General features: G+C 35.9%; 2 long non-coding RNA genes across 12 annotated transcripts in view; one reads left to right on the forward strand and one right to left on the reverse strand.

The window, feature by feature from the left end:
* Nucleotides 1-19,196, forward strand: part of LOC105064595 (uncharacterized) — a 44,662-nt gene extending 25,466 nt beyond the window's left edge. For all 9 annotated transcript variants that reach the window (XR_012505509.1, XR_012505510.1, XR_012505512.1 and 6 more), the window contains 3 exons: nucleotides 17,353-17,564; nucleotides 18,128-18,235; nucleotides 18,698-19,196. This is a non-coding gene — a long non-coding RNA (uncharacterized LOC105064595). The remainder of the gene's footprint in view (nucleotides 1-17,352; nucleotides 17,565-18,127; nucleotides 18,236-18,697) is intronic.
* Nucleotides 1-19,979, reverse strand: part of LOC123618926 (uncharacterized) — a 566,149-nt gene that overhangs the window by 340,598 nt on the left and 205,572 nt on the right. The window lies entirely within an intron of this gene.

Below are 19,979 nucleotides of genomic sequence, written 5' to 3' on the forward strand. Positions count from 1 at the left end.
CATATTTACATATAAAATAATAAGCACAGTAGATCACTTTCATTTATGATGATGAATCTACTTTCATTTCATAAGAATTGTCTTGGAAAAGAATTTCTAGAGCTATGCTATGATTTTAACAGTTAAATCTCTTTTTTTTAATGAGGAGCCCATTTACCCATGTCTGTTCATCTGACTTCATTTGTAGAAATATAAAGAAAGAATATTCACAATTAGAAACAACACAGCCTCCTCCACCGTACTGATTAACACTCTCTAATGGCATTAAGAAGAATAGTGTGTTTGATCATCTATTTCAGGAGTGAATTATGGTTAATAATATCACAAGTCCTGTGATAACATTATGGAAGTAAATCCTATTTCTAATCAGTGGTAAAGCTTAGTTAAATGCACTGTTAACCACGTTGTCAATTAACTGTCAATTACTAGCGCCAAGGTAAAGGCGAGCTGTTTGTTTCTGAGCAAACAGTTCATTGAGAAGATTGTTGTAATTATAAATCTCTCACGTCCTTCTGCATTAAGAGTCTTACTAGAGGCTGAACAGTCATTAATATCTTACATAGTCAAGTCTTCGCAGCAATTGTTTAACAGCTATTTTGCAATTATAAACAGCACACTAGCTAAACAAAATTAGAGTCCACAATTATTTTTGTAATGAATTGGAAATATAGAAATACATGTAACTCTCTGGAAGTCCAAGCATATTTAATTCTCCTTAGCTTCCCATAGAGTGAAGGGTTAGTTTACTAAGAAATGCAATATGATTACGCCAATTTCTGTGTATTGGTTCTCAAGAAGTGAGAATTTCTCGAGTTTTAAGTCCAGAATAGTTAGTACCTTTATGTGATTCTCTTAGAATTCTATAAGGCACACTTTTATCTCTTTTATGTGCTAAAATACTGTGGATATACTGACCTTTAACCAACAGACTTTTTGAAAAACAAAGTTCACTAAGAAACAATCAGTGTATTTTGGATTCAGAATATTAATCCTAAGAAAAGGCTTTTTTCTTTTTTTCTCTCTGTATTTATATAATTATTTGAGGCTTACTGTAGTTACATAAAATTAAAACAAAATCATAATTTTAAAAAATGCTATGATTACTGTGCTTATTTCATTGCATGGAGTACTTAATCAGTTTTAAGCTTGATAACACAATGAGTGCTATCTTTATAACACAACAACAACAACAAAAAGTTTTTTAAATATTGGATTTTTCACACTGACTCCTTAGAAAGTACTGCAGAACACACAAAATGTAGACAAATCAGGCCTAAAATGGGAAATGCTACATTTTAACTCAAAGTTCAATTTAGGAGCTTACATGCTCTCACCACAAATGCTTCTTTCTGGAGAAGCTAACTTTGGCCACTTTATCTAAATTATCCTCCCTAGTTGTGCTCTGTCACATCCACTCTCATAGCAAATATGTCACATCATCTTATTATAGCGGATAAAATTTACAATCATCATTAAAAAAAAAGGAGAATGCACATGTGTATTATTGCTGCTCTCTCTAGAATACAAGTACCAGAATCCTGTCATGTTAACCTATTTCCAGTGTCCCATACGAGCTCAGTGTATAGTACATTTTAACAAACAGATGTGAAAGGGATTAATTAATTAACGAATAAGGGTGTGTGGCCCCAGCTTCTGCCATCCACCATCAGTCTACAGAACTACAACAGCAGAGCCTGTAATGAATTCTCTGTGAGGGGATCAATCCTGCCTGGAATTCTACTGATCAGCTTCCAACATGAGGCCTGTCTCAGCACCTGAGCGACAAGGGCAGGGGTGCACCGCTCATTAAACACACATCAGAGCTTGGCTGGAAAACACTGCAACATCACATCATGAAGCTCGTTACCAGGTGAAGCAGAAGCACAAGTCATCATAGCATCTAAAATGGTAACCAGGGGTACCATCCACAGGATGTCTTTACATGCTGAGAATATAAAAGAACTGCTGACACAAATCTCTCTACTCCATTTTATCCTCACACAAAATGAAGAAATATAAGGATTAACAATAAGCCTGACTTATCTCCAGGAAATTCTCAAGAAGCAGTCCAAGGAATAATTAATGTGAATCTAATATAATTTTACTTTCTATCCATATGAACCAACTTCCCCAGAATTTTTCCATAGTCTAGGTGATAGAAAATTTGCCGTCAAAGAAGATTAAGGAAACAAGAAAGTGCAGAATCACAGACACTTGGAGAGAAGATCTAAAAAAGATTTACATAAAACCAACAGTGCCAAATGATCAGAAGGTATTAAAGAGAGCCATTCTCAAAGATGATCCCCTCCTGCTTGGATTCTCAACAACTTCCTCCTTAATGATAGTTACAATCTACTCATGTTAGAGGCATATGTTTACCTTATGTACTCCATGAATCTCTTGTCCCTGAAAGCAGTTTCTGTGTCTTGCCCTAAAGGTGTTATTGCGCCATGCTGCCTTATGCTGGGTGCGCACTAAGTAGTTGCTAAATTATGTTGAAACCTCCTTTGCCATTTGGTTTTACAGATAAATATAGAAAGTTATTTAATACGGAAAAGTCACTGGTTATGATAGCACAGCCACAAATAACTCCTTGAGGTTTTATTTCCCTTGCCCATTTTCATATAGCAGCAAGGAAGTACAGATGATTAGGACATTTAAGAGCAAAGTCTGCCTATTAGATGACTAGACAAATAGAAAATTAATCTGAAATACTAATTGTATATCCAACAGCACTTATACACTATATAGCACTTTACTGGATAACAAACCTATTTTTCACTAGTTGTAACCATTTTATACTTGGAACCATTCTAAAAATTATGATGCATACTTTGTGAATTGAACTTAAATGAAATGGACTTAATATGGGGCCATTAGGAAAAAATATATATATACATATACACATACACTGAAAGAGTTAATGGCTGCACAAAACAAATTTATTTGGCAAAGCCATGACAGAACTAAATAAACTTTATATATACATATACATATAGATATACATATACATATTATATATATATAATGTCTGTGGTACAGAGGAAACAATTTATAATTTTTCCACTGCCATTTGGATACCAAAATGCACTGAAGAAAAGACAAGTAGCAGTTGAACATGCTATATGTGGAAGAATTAGAAAAGCTAGAATTTTAAAGTTTCCTTCATCAACTAGTCCACAGTAACTCACAGATTACTAACAACTTATGCAAGTTTTACATGCCTATTCCATCTGCTCTTCATTAAAAAAAAAGTTGTCACCATAGCAACTGCCACATGCCATGGTATTTATGCTGCATCTGATGTACAAAGCATGGTTTGTGTAGGAAGGCATGTGTATGTGTATGATGTGGCAGCTGTCGTCTCTGCCATTTTGTTGCTGCTGTAGAATAAAACAAGTAGTGGTTATGAATACTCATTTTAGTAGTGATACTAGTGCTCATTTAACTAAATGCTCACACAAAAAATCCTTTTCTAATCATCACACTAGTATGCTGACATGACTGACTTTAAAGGGTTTTTGAACTAATTTCATCCTAATTTTTAAAAGCAGACTTGATACAACTGAAATTCATTTTTCTAAAGTAGTCTGTGACACTTTTTGTGTAAAATTACAGTATCTATTAGCCCTACTCGATACTGGCATTTATCTCTTAGTAAGATCCTCTACAATAAATGTTTAAAAGACGTCCCTGTTCCTTTGTTTTCCCACAATTCATTTTGCTGTCAAATTACTGAAATTCAATTGGACATAAGATAGAGCTTGGAAATCAGGATTGGTACTGCCGACATAATACTCCATCCTTTATTTTCTTGCTGACTCCTACCACAGATGTTGAAAATACTGAATGCATGCTTTTTCATTGTCTCACAAAATCTAAATACTTAAAATTCCAGCTTCCCTTGCAGCTAGAGGTGGCCATGTGATACATGTCTGGCCAAAGAGATCTAATCTGAAGTATACCTGGAAAAACTTTGCTCTTCTGAAAAAAAAAAAAAATGACTGGCACTATTAGTGCTCCCCCTTCTTCAGTCTGATTGCCACTGGAGTTCAATGGTCCTTTTGCAATGGCGTGACAAGCATGATAAAGTGCAAGAATAGAAGCAGCAGAAGATTATTTTGGCATGGGAAGAATGCTGCACAAACTCTGTTCCCACTGCCACACCTCCTCTTATTTACAGTAATTAAATGCCATTACTGCCTAGGCCACTGTTAGTGTTTTTTTTCTTTTACTTGTAGGTGAACTCTTTCTTATCTGACACAGAATTATTTTATTGTGCAAAAAAAATTGCATTATTTTTATATTATTAAAGTAGAACCTATTCTATCCTATTATATTTTAGAGATTATTTTGTTTGCTGAAAAACTATACATGTGAAAAAGATACACCATAAATTGTATTTCACGCCCTTTATTCTTTCCTTGATTAAAAGCTAGTGTTTCAGTAAAATGGGTAAAATCTCAAGTTAAAAAAAAAAAAAAAAGAACTGAGCAAATATAAAAACCCAATCAAATTGCAACCAATATTCTGGAACTTAAAAAAAATTCAAATCAGTTTGTGGATGTTTTCTGAGGTATTCATTTGGCTTTTTAAACTCTCCTCAATGGAAAATTTTAACATTTCAAGATAGCTTTTGAGGTTTGCTGCCTCACTAGTATTATTTCTTTAAAGAAACAGGCTGACAATATATCCTTTTTGATGCCTAGCTCAACTGGATCAAAGTTTTAGGCCTGATTTTTAAAACATTCCTCACACGTTCTGAATTAAAACTAGAGACAAGACAAGTCCTCAGGTAAGGCTTCAACGGCAGCCAAACCATCTTAGTTTAAAATAGCTTTTGGGTTTTTTTGCCTTAGCTGAAGCTTAATGTGCTGGATGAAGCAATATATTACAGTAGTAAGAGTTAAAATAGTTTTAATACACATCAAATATGAAAGAAAACTAAGCATCTAGAGGTGAGCTGACAGCATCCAACCAGGAAACTAAGCACAGACTATAGAAAACTCTCCATAGACACTCTTCTCTAGACAAGACTTAACCTCTGCTCCCCTCACCGTTCTCCTGCACACACACCAGAAATCCTATCAGCTACAAGGAGATCCAGCTAAATCCAGAAATAATTTCTAATAATAGGAAAATCTAAGGTGTCTTCTACTGCAAATTCAGTGGCACTGAAAGGGCAACATTAATCAGAAAGCAGATAGAAAGTAGACAGTTCAGAGCCACAGTACACACACTATTCTTTTAACTTTCATATATCCAAATTTCACAATATGTGGTTAGTGGCAAGTACAGTGTATAGTGAAGCCCAAAATGAAGAAACATCGCCCACTTAGAAAATTTGACTCGTGACCAGGATAGATCAAATTGAAAATATATATAAATGAATAAACCAAAATTTTTGTCTTAATGAATTTACATATTTGTCTAGTTTATTCATTTATATATCTATACAGTCATTCACTTATTCATTCAACAGTTACTGATCCCTCCAGGAAAAATACTTTAGACCTGTTTAGAATTATTACCCTCCCTAAAAAGTAGAAATCCGTTTTTTAAGGTGTAGTAGATGAATAATTTTGAAACCTTGGAAAATATTTAAAGTCTGTTGCATGTTTTAGGAAAAATACCATTTATTTTTGCTTTCTAAAACTCATAGCTCCAACAAGACAGTAACTAGTGAGGCAGATTATTTTTCCCATTCTATATTTATACAGTATAATTGCAAACTAAATTCAAACATCAAGAGAAAAATTGGGGGGGGGTGGTATGAAACAGGACATAATTTGTCAAAGCATTCACCAACCTGCAATGGATTCACTGTTATAACTACTGTTAAAATCTTCCTTTGGATGTCCAAGCAAGAGTATGCAGCATTAGCCAAGTTTGTAAAAATCACCCCTGCCTTCTGTGTCTGTGTGTATCACATGAAAATGTATATTGCCGGATGGAATTTCAGGTGCCTACATCATCACAGCTATTACTAAATTATCTTTTGTGATGATACCTCAGGTAGTCAGGACTGTTATGCAACAGGGAGTTAGGAAAACATCTTCAGTTTTTAAAGCTATTAAAATTTCTTGCAGGTGTGCATGAGAGAAGCACAGCACAAATTCACTTGCACACTACGAGGATTAGAGACCATGCAGCCCATCCGCAAGGGGCAATTAACACAAACATTGTCGAGGAAGAAACAACCATAGTTGCAAACTAAACAGAACTCATACAGCACTTGTATTCCCCAATTATATTGCAAAGCACAGATGTTTATTCCACAAAACAAATGATAGTGGCAGTTTCGGGCTATGATATAATCCTATAGGGTCTACCTTTCTAAATACCTACTTTCTACTGATCTTTTTTCCCCTAGTCCTCGAGACTGTATTTTCTTTTTTCTGCGTGATGTGAGCCTATTAAAAATATGACGAGCCTTATTCATCTACTTGTTGCAGCATAAGATTCAATATGCTACATCTGGAACAGAATTTCTTCCTGTAGTCACTTCAGTGACAAGCTTATGGGAGCATATTATTAAAAACACTTCCTAAGTTCCATTACTATCCACCCCTCCTACCCAGTATATGTTTGTAAAAGTCTAGTTCTTACTCTGGATACAAACTAAACTTGATTCCAATTAGCGCCAACACCAGTGATCCAAAGAAAATCTGGTTTTACCCAGTTTAGTGGTGCTTAAGTCTATCTGTTTTTATAAGAAAACTTAAAATCTTTATACTTTCCCCACATTCTGGAATATCTTATGAGTCATTTCAGAAGGAAGAAAAGCATAGAGAATAACTTTGGCTGCCATACCAACCTGTCATTTAAGAAAGTTACATTAATCAATAACACCTGAACAGTTCAATTACTGAGTAAGAAAGGCAAAGAAATGGAAAAAAGATTAATAGGTCTTCCCCAAAATTAGACCCCTAAAATCAAAGAGTAGCTGCAACCTATGATGATTTCAAAAGACTATTACTGCTTTAGTTAATACATAATTATCAAACCCTTCTATTTATTTTTTCCAAATACAGCAGCCAGTTTCACTGACAATTTTCCTGCTCAGAGAATTTTTCACCTTTGATTAATGACACTTAATAAAAATTCCACTTAGTTGCAATGAAAAGAAAGAGAGTCACTTGAACCAATGGTGAAGTGCCTTACAGAGCTAGGCTAGGAAAGGTTAATGGCATCATTACTCGAGTCTTCGGAGTATACGGAGTATATGTATACCTCTTTCCGATTATGTTAGGTATGTTGGATAGTATATTAACCCCTTCCAAACTCTAGTTCCACTGAAAAATGTTTTTGAAAGATAATTAATTAATATTTATAAATATATCCCTTTTTTCCTTAAAGAATTTTTGGATATTACAATGACAAAATAAAACAGAGTGGGATGAATCACATCCCAGAGGATATAATAAAGAGAAAAAAATTGCTTCAGAAGAACAAAACCCAAGTACCAGCCCACAAGACAAGTATAAACCAATTACCTAGATAAAGTGTTTATTCTTTGTACACCGAGCCTGTCAGGAATGCCTTTTGAGAATACTTGTACTTCATACAAAGGAATGAAAATATCTTTGTGGTGCCACAAGATTCATGGAAGTTTTTTTTTTTTTTCCTAAATCATTCATTGATACTGACCAATTGTACTGCATACATGGTTTAACACTGAAAAAAAAAAAATCTCTATGGTAACAAAGAAAGTGAGTTTATTCATTAAAGTTCATTGAGCCCCTACTACGGGGAAGTCATTGCTCTGAAGCTTGGGATACATCAATACACAAAATAGACTCCCCCCCAAATGTCCTTGTGAAATTTGCGTTCTAGTGGGGGAGGTAGATAATTAAAATGAAACAATAAATAGGGAAAACTATGGCATTCTAAAGTGCTAAGTGTGAAGAGACAGAACTGGGTAAGGGTAATAGAGAGTAGCAAGGCAGTCTACTTTAACATAAGGAGAGGTTGCTATTTTAATGGGAGGGTTAAAAAGGCTTCTACAGTAGTGGCTAACATTAGCCTTTTCCTTGTGATCATGGTCATTTTGATTAGCTAGGAAGTAACTTTGTTGGCTGCCTATCTATCTAGCCTCTAGGAACCCCATGGTCTATTAGACATTGAACTGTGTAGATCAAAGTCATTCTAGCCTCATTGCTCAGTAGAGTAATTACATCCATCTTGCCTCTGACAGTTAAGTGCGAAATGAGGCTAGTCTCCTCTAGCAAAGGAAAGGACTGCTTCTGCTGGCCTGGAGGATCCAGGGATATCTAGGAGTTTAAGGTTTTCAAACATATCCCTTACTCCTTCCTTGTCAGGTCCTAAGTCCTGCTCCTTCCCTGTCAAGACCCTGACTTTAGCGAAATTTCGATCCATGCTAGGAGTGCACTGCGTCTCTTTTGTGCCTTATAACAGGGAGCCTGATTTACAGTGTATTCCGCCATCTGGATACAGGAGATAACGATTTCTCTAAATACTTCAGTGGAAGCCTTCTGGATATAACAGTTGACCTAAGTCTAACTGTATCTTTCTTCAAGGCCACCAGGTCAGTTGAAAAGCCAGCTAACTCAACATTACAACTGTCATGGCCCCTTTATTATTTAGGTGCTGGAACTATTTCAAAAACCAGCATTCTCCCTCTGCCAACCTATAACTCATCCCAGTCCACCACAGTGATAGTCTAATAAACTGTGATAATACAATACACAAAAGATTTCCCACAACCTATGTATAATCAGCAACTGGATCTTTATCATTTGATGGCCAAGGAATTCGGAATTAGAATCCTGTCATAAAGGCCTCTCTTTCTAGAGCCAAATCTGGCCAATTGTCTCAGATAGGGCTTCCCTAAAATCAGACCCTGAGATAAGAACTTACGTGCCAGAAGTTGGTTCGGAGAAAACCCAGGAAGAACAAGGAGTGTGAGGGATATGAGACACAGAAGGGAGAGATGCCAGTAAAGGGCGGGTGAATGAGTGAGGCACTGCTATGGGTAACCTGGGTTTGATCCTACTGTGAATGCTCTGAGAACCTGTGGAACATTCTGCAGGATCATCCCACTAGAGGACTGGATGGCTAGGGCATTTTCCACCAGATTCTATCCCCATTGTTTGTAGGACACTTCTGGAGTAGTTAACTTTTTGGCACAAAGTATACTGTGTCTACTGTGGTAGAGTAAGTTTCAGAGAGCCATAGAGTTACTTCAGGGAGAGAGGACGAGAGGTGTAGACACCTGTGCTACTACGTTGTCAGCATGCACACTGGACAGTTTGCTACAGCAACAGGCACACTGAAGTGGATAAGTGGATCACAGCTTAGGGCAACAACAGCATCTGTGGCAACACTCATGTCCTAAATTTAAACAAGCAGTCTTAACACAAAAATTTAGTATTTTTCAATACCTTAACTCTTATCTAGGATAACATAAGGATTTTAGAACATCTTAAATCCATTTATCTAACTCCTAACTTACAGGTTACTGCTGTCAGGTATCTTAATAATATTAAATCAGGAAAGTATTAAACCCATAAAAGATAATTATTATTGTTGTCTTAATCAGCCAATATTCATTCGGCTTAACTCAAATCTCTGATCGCTTATCTGAGGTTCTTCCCCTTTTGCCTAAAATACATCCTTGAGGATTTTCCTTAATGTAACCCGATAGTGATTTATACTTTTTGGCCACTTGAAAATGCCATTTTGTGGTCATTTCTGAAGGATGCTTATATCATTGGATATAAAATTCTAGTTTTGAAACTGTTATTTTTCTCTAGTACATTATAAACATCTTTCCTTTATCTTCTGGTTTCCATTGCTGGACTCAAGAATGAAGTTCTTGTTGTAACCATTGTTTCTTTAATGCTAATGTCCTCTAACTGCCTTAAAATTTGTCTCTGGTTTTCTGGGATGTCACTATGTGTCTAAGAGGAAACCAAAAAAAAAAAAAAACTTCTCCCCCTTATGATTCATTGGGCTTTTAAAACACAAGAATAGGTGTCTTTCATCTGTTCTAAAGTATTTTCAGCTATTTTCTCACCAAATATTTCTACTCCACTCATTCCCTTCTCCCTTTCTGAGACTCAAATAGATATTAGATTTTGTCTCTGAATCTTGTAAGCTGCTTATATCCCTTATCTGTAGTTTTCATCTTTATATTGTACTATACTTTCTGAAGTTTATTCTGATCTATTTCCAGTTAACTAATATTTCTTCATCTGTATTTAATTTTCTCTTAAATCCACATTCTGAATTCTTATTTTACCAGTTTTAATTGTATAATTTTTTTTCTTTTTTTAACTGAAGTATACTCAGTCTACAATGTTATGTTAATTTCTGGTGTACAGCACAGTAGTTCAGATATATGTTATATATATATGTATATATATACACACACACATATATACATATATTCCTTTTCATATTCTTTTTCATTATAGACTATTACAAGGTATTGAATATAGCGCCCTGCGCCATATAGTAGGACCTTGTTGTTTTGTTTTTTGTTTTTTAACATTTTTATTGATTTATAATCATTTTACAATGTTGTGTCAAATTCCAGTGTAGAGCACAATTTTTCAGTTATACATGAATATATATATATATATATATATATATATTCATTGTCACATTTTTTTCTCTGTGAGTTACTGTAAGATCTTGTGTATATTTCCCTGTGCTATACAATACAATCTTGTTTATCTGTTCTACAGTTTTGAAATCCCGTCTATCCCTTCCCACCCTCTGCCCCCTTGGAAACCATAAGTTTGTATTCTATGTCTATGAGTTTGTTTCTGTTTTGTATTTATGCTTTGTTTGTTTTTGTTTTAAAGTCCACATATGAGCGATCTCATACGGTATTTTTCTTTCTCTTTCTGGCTTACTTCACTTAGAACGACATTCTCCAGGAGCATCCATGTTGCTGCAAATGGCGTTATGTTGTCAGTTTTTATGGCTGAATAGTATTCCGTTGTATAAAAATACCACCTCTTCTTTATCCAGTCATCCGTTGATGGACACTTAGGCTGTCTCCATGTCTTGGCTATTGTAAATAGTGTTGCTATGAACATTGGGGTGCACATGTCATCCTGAAGTAGGGTTCCTTCTGGATATATGCCCAGGAGCAGGATTCCTGGGTCACATGGTAAGTCTATTCCTAGTCTTTTGAGGAATCTCCATACTGTTTTCCACAGTGGCTGCACCAAAGTGCATTCCCACCAGCAGTGTAGGAGGGTTCCCCTTTCTCCACAGCCTCTCCAGCATTTGTCGTTTGTAGATATTTGAATGATGGCCATTCTGACTGGTGTGAGGTAATACCTCATTGTAGTTTTGATTTGCATTTCTCTGATAATTAGTGATACTGAGCATTTTTTCATGTGCCTATTGATCATTTGTATGTCTTCCTTGGAGAATTGCTTGTTTAGGTCTTCTGCCCATTTTTGGATTGGGTTGTTTATTTTTTTCTTATTAAGTCGTGTGAGCTGCTTATATATTCTGGAGATCAAGCCTTTGTCGGTTTCATTTGCAAAAATTTTTTCCCATTCCGTAGGTTGTCTTTTTGTTTTACTTATGGTTTCCTTTGCTGTGCAGAAGCCTGTAAGTTTCATTAGGTCCCATTTGTTTATTCTTGCTTTTAGGACCTTGTTGTTTATCTATTTTATATATAGTAGTTAGTATGTGCAAATCCCTTCATCGCCATTTTATTTTTAAATCACTTGTTTTTATTAAGATTTTAATTTTTTAGAGAAGTTTCAGGTTCAAGGCAAATTGAGGGGAAGCTACAGAGATTTCCAGTATACCTGTTACCCTTACATGTGCATAGCCTCCTCCATTATCAACTATCTTCCACCAGAGTGGTACACTTATTACAACTGGTTAACCTACATTGACACATTATTATAAAAAGCCCATCAATTACATTAGAATTTGCTCTTGCTGTTGTACATTCTATGAGTTTGGATAAATGTATCCATCATCATATATTACACATATTTCCTCTGTCCTAAAAATCCTTTGTGCTCTGCCTATTCATCCCTCCCCTGCCCCTCAGCCCACAGAAACCGCTGATCTTCTTTCTCTATAGTGTTGCATTTTCCAGAATTCCATGTAGTTGAAACTTTATGGTAAGAAGCCTTTTTAGATAGGGTTCTTTCACTTAGTACTATGCATTTAAGTTTCCTCCATATCTTTTCATGGCTTGATAGCTCATTTCTCAGTGTTGAGTAATAATATTCCATTGTTTGGATGTACCACAGTTTATCATCCATTCGCCTACTGAAGGGCATCTTGGTTGCTCCCAAGTTTTGACAATTATGAATAAAGCTGCTCTTAACATCTCTGCACAAGCTTTTGTGTGGATATAAGTTTTCAATTCTTTTGGGTAAATACCAAGAAATGTGATTGCTGGATTGTATATTAAGAATATGGCTAGTTTTCTAAGAAGCTGCCAAACTGTCTTCCAAAGTGGCTGTATACCACTTTGCACTCCAACCAGCAGTGAATGAGAGTTCCTATTGCTCTACATCCTCGCCAGTATCTGGCATTGTCAGTGCTTTGGATTTTGGACATTTTAGGTGTGTACTGGTATCTCCCATGTCATTATTTAGTTTCTAGTTTCCTGCCAAATTATTCAATCTTACCTTTGTTTTTTAAAATCACAATAAGAGGAGTTTTATTGTCTGTGTCTAACAGTTTCAAAATCTCATGTCTTTGTAGTTCTCTTAGTATTGTATGTTGTTTCTGATGTTGTGTACTTACTTTATTCTCTTTAGCTATATGATAGAGGTTTTACTTAATACATTATTTGGTATCTGATATAATGATAACTTTCTTCAGGGATTATCTGTGTTAGATTCTATGAGTTGTTAGAGGGACTTTGGGTTTCCCTGACCCTAAATGATAAAATTGTGGCTTGAAGTCCCTGTAATATCGAATTTACTTCTGGTTCACACTTTCTTGAGGCCACTGTTCTTTATGAAACCAGTTTTAATTGGAGCCAGAGTCTTCATCCTTAGCAGGATCTGGGTTTTGATCTCTGTCTTCCCAGATTCATGAGACCATCAAAAGCACAACTTAGTTTTGAGCTTCTCTCTCAGGTTGGGAAAATGACCCCAAAGCAAAAGCAATTTTCAGCAAATTATCTGAATTTTCCCAAATCTTAGACTAACTATTCATTATTTTATAAGCTCTTTGATACTTTCAAAAAGATATCTTTTAAAAATTTTGACCAGGTTATTCAGTTTTTCTGAGACAGACTGGTATGGGTCAACTAGTTTCCTATCATTGGAAGTGAAATTTACAAGTTAGCTTCTTGTTATTTTGGTCAGAAAGACTTACATTCATATGAATATTTTTACTAAGCCACTATCCCTTAATAAAACAAAAGATCAATAAAATCCTATAAATGATTTGTGAAATTCAGAGTTTTACTGATTTATGGTCACTAAGTGGCTGATGGTAAGACATATCAGAAAATAATAAATATACTATTTAAGTATAGAAACAGAGTAATTTTAATTGAGATATAATTGACATATAATATTGTGTAAGTTTAAGGTGTACTGTGTGTTGAATTGATTCATTTCTATATTGCAGTATGATTACCACATCATTAGCTAACACCTCTGTCATATTGAATTATTTCTCTTTTGTGTTGAGAACAATCTAGTCTCTTAGCAATTTTGAAGTATATACATACACAGTATTGTTGACTATAACCATGATGTTGTACATTAGATCTCCAGAACGTTTTCAATTTCTAAATTTGTCTTTATCCTTTGACCAATGTCTTCCCAATTATCCCACCCCCTATCCTCTGTCACCACCATTCTACTTTTTATTTTTATAAGTTCAGCTTTTTTAGATTCCACATGTAAGTGATGTCATATAGTACGCCATCAAGGCCCATCTGTGTTAGACCTATGTATATATATTCCACATCTTCTTTATCCATTCATTCACTGACAAATACATAGATTGTTTCCATATCTTGTTTATTGTGAATAATGCTGCTAAACATGGGAGTGCAGATATCTTGGATATTTCTGGAACATAGTTGGTTTTATTTTTAATTTTGGAGGAAATTTCATACTGTTTTCCATAGTGGGTGAACCAATTACATTCCTACCAACAGTGTAAAAGAGTTCTCTTTTCTATACATCCTAGGTGATACTTGTTATCCTTTGTCTTTTTAATGGTAGCCATTTTTACAAATTTAAGGCAATATCTCCGGGTTTTGGTTTGTGGTTCCCTGGTGATTAGCAGTGCTGTGCATTTTTCACCTACCTACTGGCCATTTGAAAGAGATTACTAAATTTGTCCACTGTCATTCCCCTCTGAAACTGTGCTTTGTCAATTTTGGAGCTAATCAAGCATTCATATCTAAATCTTAATTCCCTTTTTTCAGCTGTGAGATATATAATTGTTACAATGAATTGATTAAATCTTCTCCCTGTACAGTGCAGGGCTGGCCTGTGGGCAGAGACTTTAACAAGAAGGAAGCTGACAGAATATTCTTCGCATAAAATATACACTCTTTGATTATAAGTAAATACACAATGTAAGATTCACCCAAGAATATAGAGCTGCCTCCATTTTAAGAAATTATAGTCATTATTATTGCTACATTTACAGATCTCTGGAAACTGTTGGCCAGGCAGAATGTGATAATCCTGCATAGTAAGAAGACAACATAGGAGGGCCAGCTTTGTGAGAACTCATGGTGAATTTAGACATGCCACAGAATTTGCTCCTCAGTATCTCCTTTACTGATATTCTGTGGATCATATTTTCTTAATTCAAGTCAATAGTTTAGGATGAAAAAAAGTCATAATATTGTCTTCAAAATGTTAATGTGCTTCTTTGTTCCTATTATTAAGTATATTCATAGGGATGACTTTGTCTGATTATCTAGTTAAAAAGGTACAAAGAACTAGCCTGAAGCAAGAAGTTGAGAAGTTAGCACGGCAAAAGCATGATCAAAGAAAAGAGAGATAAATGTGAAAGCAATAGAACAGAGAAGGGAAGCTCAGCATTATTCAGTCCCTCATTTCTTCATTAATTCTTCCAAGTGCAAATGGGCAGAAAAGCATTAAAGATGAAGAAAATGTCTCAAACAAAGACTAAAATTGTCAAGGTAGTAGACTCATTGGTGGTTTGCAAGGAATTAAGAGCGGGGAATAAAGAACAAGAAGGCATAACAGAATTTGATGGCAGAGAGAGAAAGCATAAGAGCCACTTTAAAATCTTTTGAGCCCTAATATTAAAGAATAACAGTATCATTCACAAATATAGAAAAGTCAGTTTGGGAAGATAAAATATGAGTACTTATTTTGCCTTTGAAAATGTGAATTTTGTAGGACATCCAATGCACAGTGAATTAAGAAACAAAGATCTGCAGTTGGGAGGAGATGTTGGTGATATGGATGTGGCAAACATGACGTGTATACATAGAATGTGCAATACATTACTTTAAGGGAGAGATATCAAGAGGAAAGAAGACATAGGAAAAGATGATGTAGTGGATGCTGATAAGGCCTTGTGCAGATCCCCTTCAATAGCTGGAGCATCCATTTTCCTATTGCTGTGATTATGGGCTAAAAACTTGGGTATAAAAGTCTAGCCATTTCCCTTAAAGAGAAATCACAGTGGTACAATCTGTTCTCCAGAGCTTCCATAGGATGAGACTGAAGTTGGTCTCAAGGAAGCTGTATTCTTGCTTAGTTTTTTTCCCCTCTGCCCCATCCTACTTCCCTCATGCCCTTTCTCCTAAGAGCACTTCCAGTAAATCACTTGACCAATAATTCCCACCTCAGATTCAGCTTCTAGGGAACATGACCTAAGATAGATGCCATGTGGGGGAGGGGGTAAGATAAGAAAAAAGTGGAGTAAAAACTGTCAGAGAGATAAGGCTGTATCCTGGAAATGGTGAGAGGGAGAGTCATGATTCGGGGGAGAATAGCCATTCATGTCATGGGAAGGTGCGAAAGATAAAAGCAAAAGTTAACCGTAAAACAAAGTGACATTTGTGACCTTCAGGTGGACGATTTTAGTAGGATAGTAGGTTTCTCACCTTTTCCTGAGAAATTTTGATGGAGAAAGATGAAAAGATTTGCAATGACTGCTTGAGGAAATGGCAAGATCCAAATCCCTTTGTTCAAGTCCAATATGTAAAACAAACAAACAAAAAAAAAAAAAAAAAAAAGAAAAAACAAGACCAAAAAAACACAGATACTTCGGCTGAAAGATGAATGAGACAACTCCATAATACTTATATTGCTTCAGAACCACTTCACTTTTTCCTCCACTTCCATAGAGCTAAGGAGTCATCGACCCCACAGTGCTGTAAGGAGCATGGATTGAAATCCACCAATTTAGAGGAGGAGTGAGAACTAAGATTAAAATATAATGTAAGAGGTAAGAAAATCCTGAGAGAATTTAATTGGGACAACTACAAAGGGATCTGGGTTTCACCTAGTTTGGATGTTCTCAGAGATATCATGGGCTCAGTAAAGGCCCAGGGAGTATTTGTAATTCTTCCTAAATTACCTCATCCAGCTGAGATGTGAGGCTAACTTTAAACTGGGCTTTGTCAAGGTGGAATCTGGAAATGGAGGTAGACTTGGTGAACCTGATCCTCTGAAATGAATGCAAAGGAAGAAAGTCAAATATATTTTTCAGTTACCATCTCAGATGGCATTCAGAAACATGTAAGTTCTTTATATCTTTCTTATTTCTTGCTTCTATGTACACATTACCTATCTATGGACATATCTATGACCACACAGTCAAAACCAAAAGGACTAATATGCTTGTGATACAGGGGCTTCCAAAAAGGGGCTGCTGAACAGCAAGGTCTGGAAGAGAAGAAACCATATGATATATTGTATGTTGACAAATACCAAAAAAGGGAAGTCTAATGGATGCCTGGGTAAGTGACCTCAGAGCCCACTACAAAGCAAAAGTCCCTGTGTCACCAGTCTAAACTGAAAGTGGAGTCCTGGGCTGAAGCACTTCAGTCTCAAGCTTTGTTAGGAGACTAATACAAGAGGGCACAAATGAGGTTATGAGGGCTTAGCTTTGAATGGTCATAGGGAAATGAAAAAGAGAGGAGTGGTGCCAGAAGAGTTGTTGGGTTTAATGACCATGTATGAAAGGCATATACCAAGAAAGAAGAGCAATGAAGGATAAAAATGTTTATATCCTTGTGTAAGGAAAATTTTCACTTAAACATGGTTTGGTGATGAGTTTGTTTCTTTTGATAGTACAGTATCATAAATATACAGCAATTTTCTAGTTTTATCTCTTGTTGCTACATTTACATTTTCCAGGGCTTTTTGTTGTATCTCTCTACAGAAAATGAGAAAATATGAAGAAGCAAGTTCAAAGATGGAAAGATTTTTGAATTCTACAATCCTTTACAGGAAATTCTATATGTGAAAATTTTTCAACCGCTGTATTGTTCCATGGTCACATATGAAATCTGCTTAAAACTACATGGACTTGGTTCAGAATGCATAGATGACACCTGAACAACTCAGGGGTTGGAGTACTGCCCCTCTGCACAGGTGAAAATCTGCATATAACACTGCAGTCAGAACCTCCATATCTGTGGTCCCACATCTGTGGATTCAACCAACTACAAATCATGTAGTACTGTATTTGCTATTGAAAAAAAATTCATGTTGTAAGTAGATCCATGCAGTTCAAACCTGTGTTGTTCAAGGGTCAACTGTATATGGTTATCTCCAGTGCTATAAAACTAGTAAGAATTTATCAGGAAAACTGTAGATATCATCAACTGATCTGAATATACAAGGGCAGGAAGGTCTTAACAGTTCATGAACAGTAGCATTTCCCTTACATTGATTTTCTTCTTTCTTAGAGAAAAAGAATTATTTTTTAGAATAATAAAAATCATTATCAGCTACATTTTATCTTGTATACCACAGGTTATCTTATGAAGACTCAGAGGACAAGAGTTACCCCTATTCACCCCTTCACCACTATGACCATTAGCCATTCTAAGACTGCCCTGGATAATGCAAACTATAGAGTCAAGGGCAGAGGCTGCTGAATTCATCATGAATTGATTCGCTCTCCCAACTGAACACATTTCTCCTGCCTCTAGGACAGAGCATTAGACATGAGAAATCACTGCAGCCCTGACCCTCTCTTTATGACCCAGGCTCTTTGGGACTCAGCCCTGCCACAAAAGATTCAGGAAGGTGCAATGAAGGTGAGATGAAACAATATTCATTCACTTCCCCAGAGCAAAAATACATATTAAGGGCAAGGACAGAAATGCCTGAAACACAACTAACAATACATTGTCAGAAAGAAGACAACACTAAAGTGAATAAGCATAAATTGATGAAAAAGGCTTTCATTATTAGACCTCAAGAATGTATTCTGTTTGTAACTAATAAACATATTATTTAATATGTAATGTAATTGAGTTCACATTTTATCTATAAGAAGAGTATCATTCTCACCTAGAGGTCTCTTCAGTGATAAATTTTAAAATAACCGCTGCTTTTACTCTGGTCTAAGTAATCCATTATATTGGTTTCAACCATACTACTAATGGTAAAATTCAGACTTCACACCTTGAGTAAGGAAGATTTCCCAATTGATATGTTGGAGACATGTTTCTACCACCTTTTGCCATCACTGAAACTCAATAATTATCTTTGGACAGGTCTCCATTTTCTCCCACAGCCAGCACTGGAGCTGAAGGACAAGACTCTCCTTTGTCATACCTCAAAAGTAGCCCTTGGTACTGTCACTCTTCCACTGTCACAGAAGCTATGTTGTGTCTCCATCTTGCTCCACACTGCTCAGGGAAGGAGGGATGGAATATGGAACCCCTGTCACCACTAGCAATGCCTTGACCCTTTAAGAAGAGATCATTCTCAGAGTGACTCACAGCCTCTCAATGGCTCCTCTGACTCATCCCTAATTAAACAGAAGACCATCCTTCCTTTGGGTTCATGTTCCTTTTGTTTACTCTCTGATGATGGCAGGTGGATGGAGTACTCAGTCTTTTGTCATGTGGTCAAAATTACAATCCCAAGTATAAAATAATCTGATATTGATACTTTCCAATGTCCAATGCTATTCAGTTTTCTCTGTGGTAAATTTATCACATATTTTATTTAAAGTTATCTCTGGAATGCTGTTATAAGACTATGTTTTCTTTCCTAAAATGTGAAATAAATTTCTTCTCAGAATTACAAAACTGATGAAGCCAGTTTACTTTTCTTGGAGAATCCCTCTAGTTAATTTCAGATACATAAAAAGCAAAATTTTAGGCTTGGGTACCAAGTAGACTTGGAGTTGATTTTATGTTGTATGATTCTGACTTATTTCAAAGGCTTCTTAAGTAAATTCTTCACTGTATAATGAAGGATCAATAAAACAACAGTGGGTGGTACTAGAATAGCAGGCCCATGGCTATGATAGCAAGATCTCCCTGATGACACTGCTGTTCTCCTAGCCTGATAGGTATATCCACTCCCCTAGTGGACCATAGATGTGGCAGTTAAGCCTAAGGGATAAGAGAAAAGAAGGCTTGGGAATGTCATTGTTTGAGGAACCTGTTTTATATTTGATTTGTGTGTCCATGTAGATGGACATGAATAACATTCTTGTATTCCCTTTACTTCCTCACTCAAACCTCCCAGGTAAGAACTGAACAGGACTGGCTTCATGGATACGTGACTTGCATAATTGTACAAGGTTCCACACTCAGAAGGACTCACGTTTAAGTCAATGTTCTACTGTCACCATCTTGAATTTCTTAAAAATTTTTAAAGAAGGGGTCCTGCATTTTCATTTTACACTGGGCCCCACAAATTACATAGCCAGTTGTGGAAGTAAAGTTGTGGAAATTAGCAAATTTGGGAAAAGGAACCATATATGGATAACTTAACCCTTTCCCTCTCCTCCTCTCTTGGGATCAGCTTCCTTTCAGAGAGCAT

The sequence above is a fragment of the Camelus bactrianus genome, chromosome 3 (genome assembly GCF_048773025.1).
Source record: "Camelus bactrianus isolate YW-2024 breed Bactrian camel chromosome 3, ASM4877302v1, whole genome shotgun sequence".
NCBI lineage: Eukaryota > Metazoa > Chordata > Mammalia > Artiodactyla > Camelidae > Camelus > Camelus bactrianus.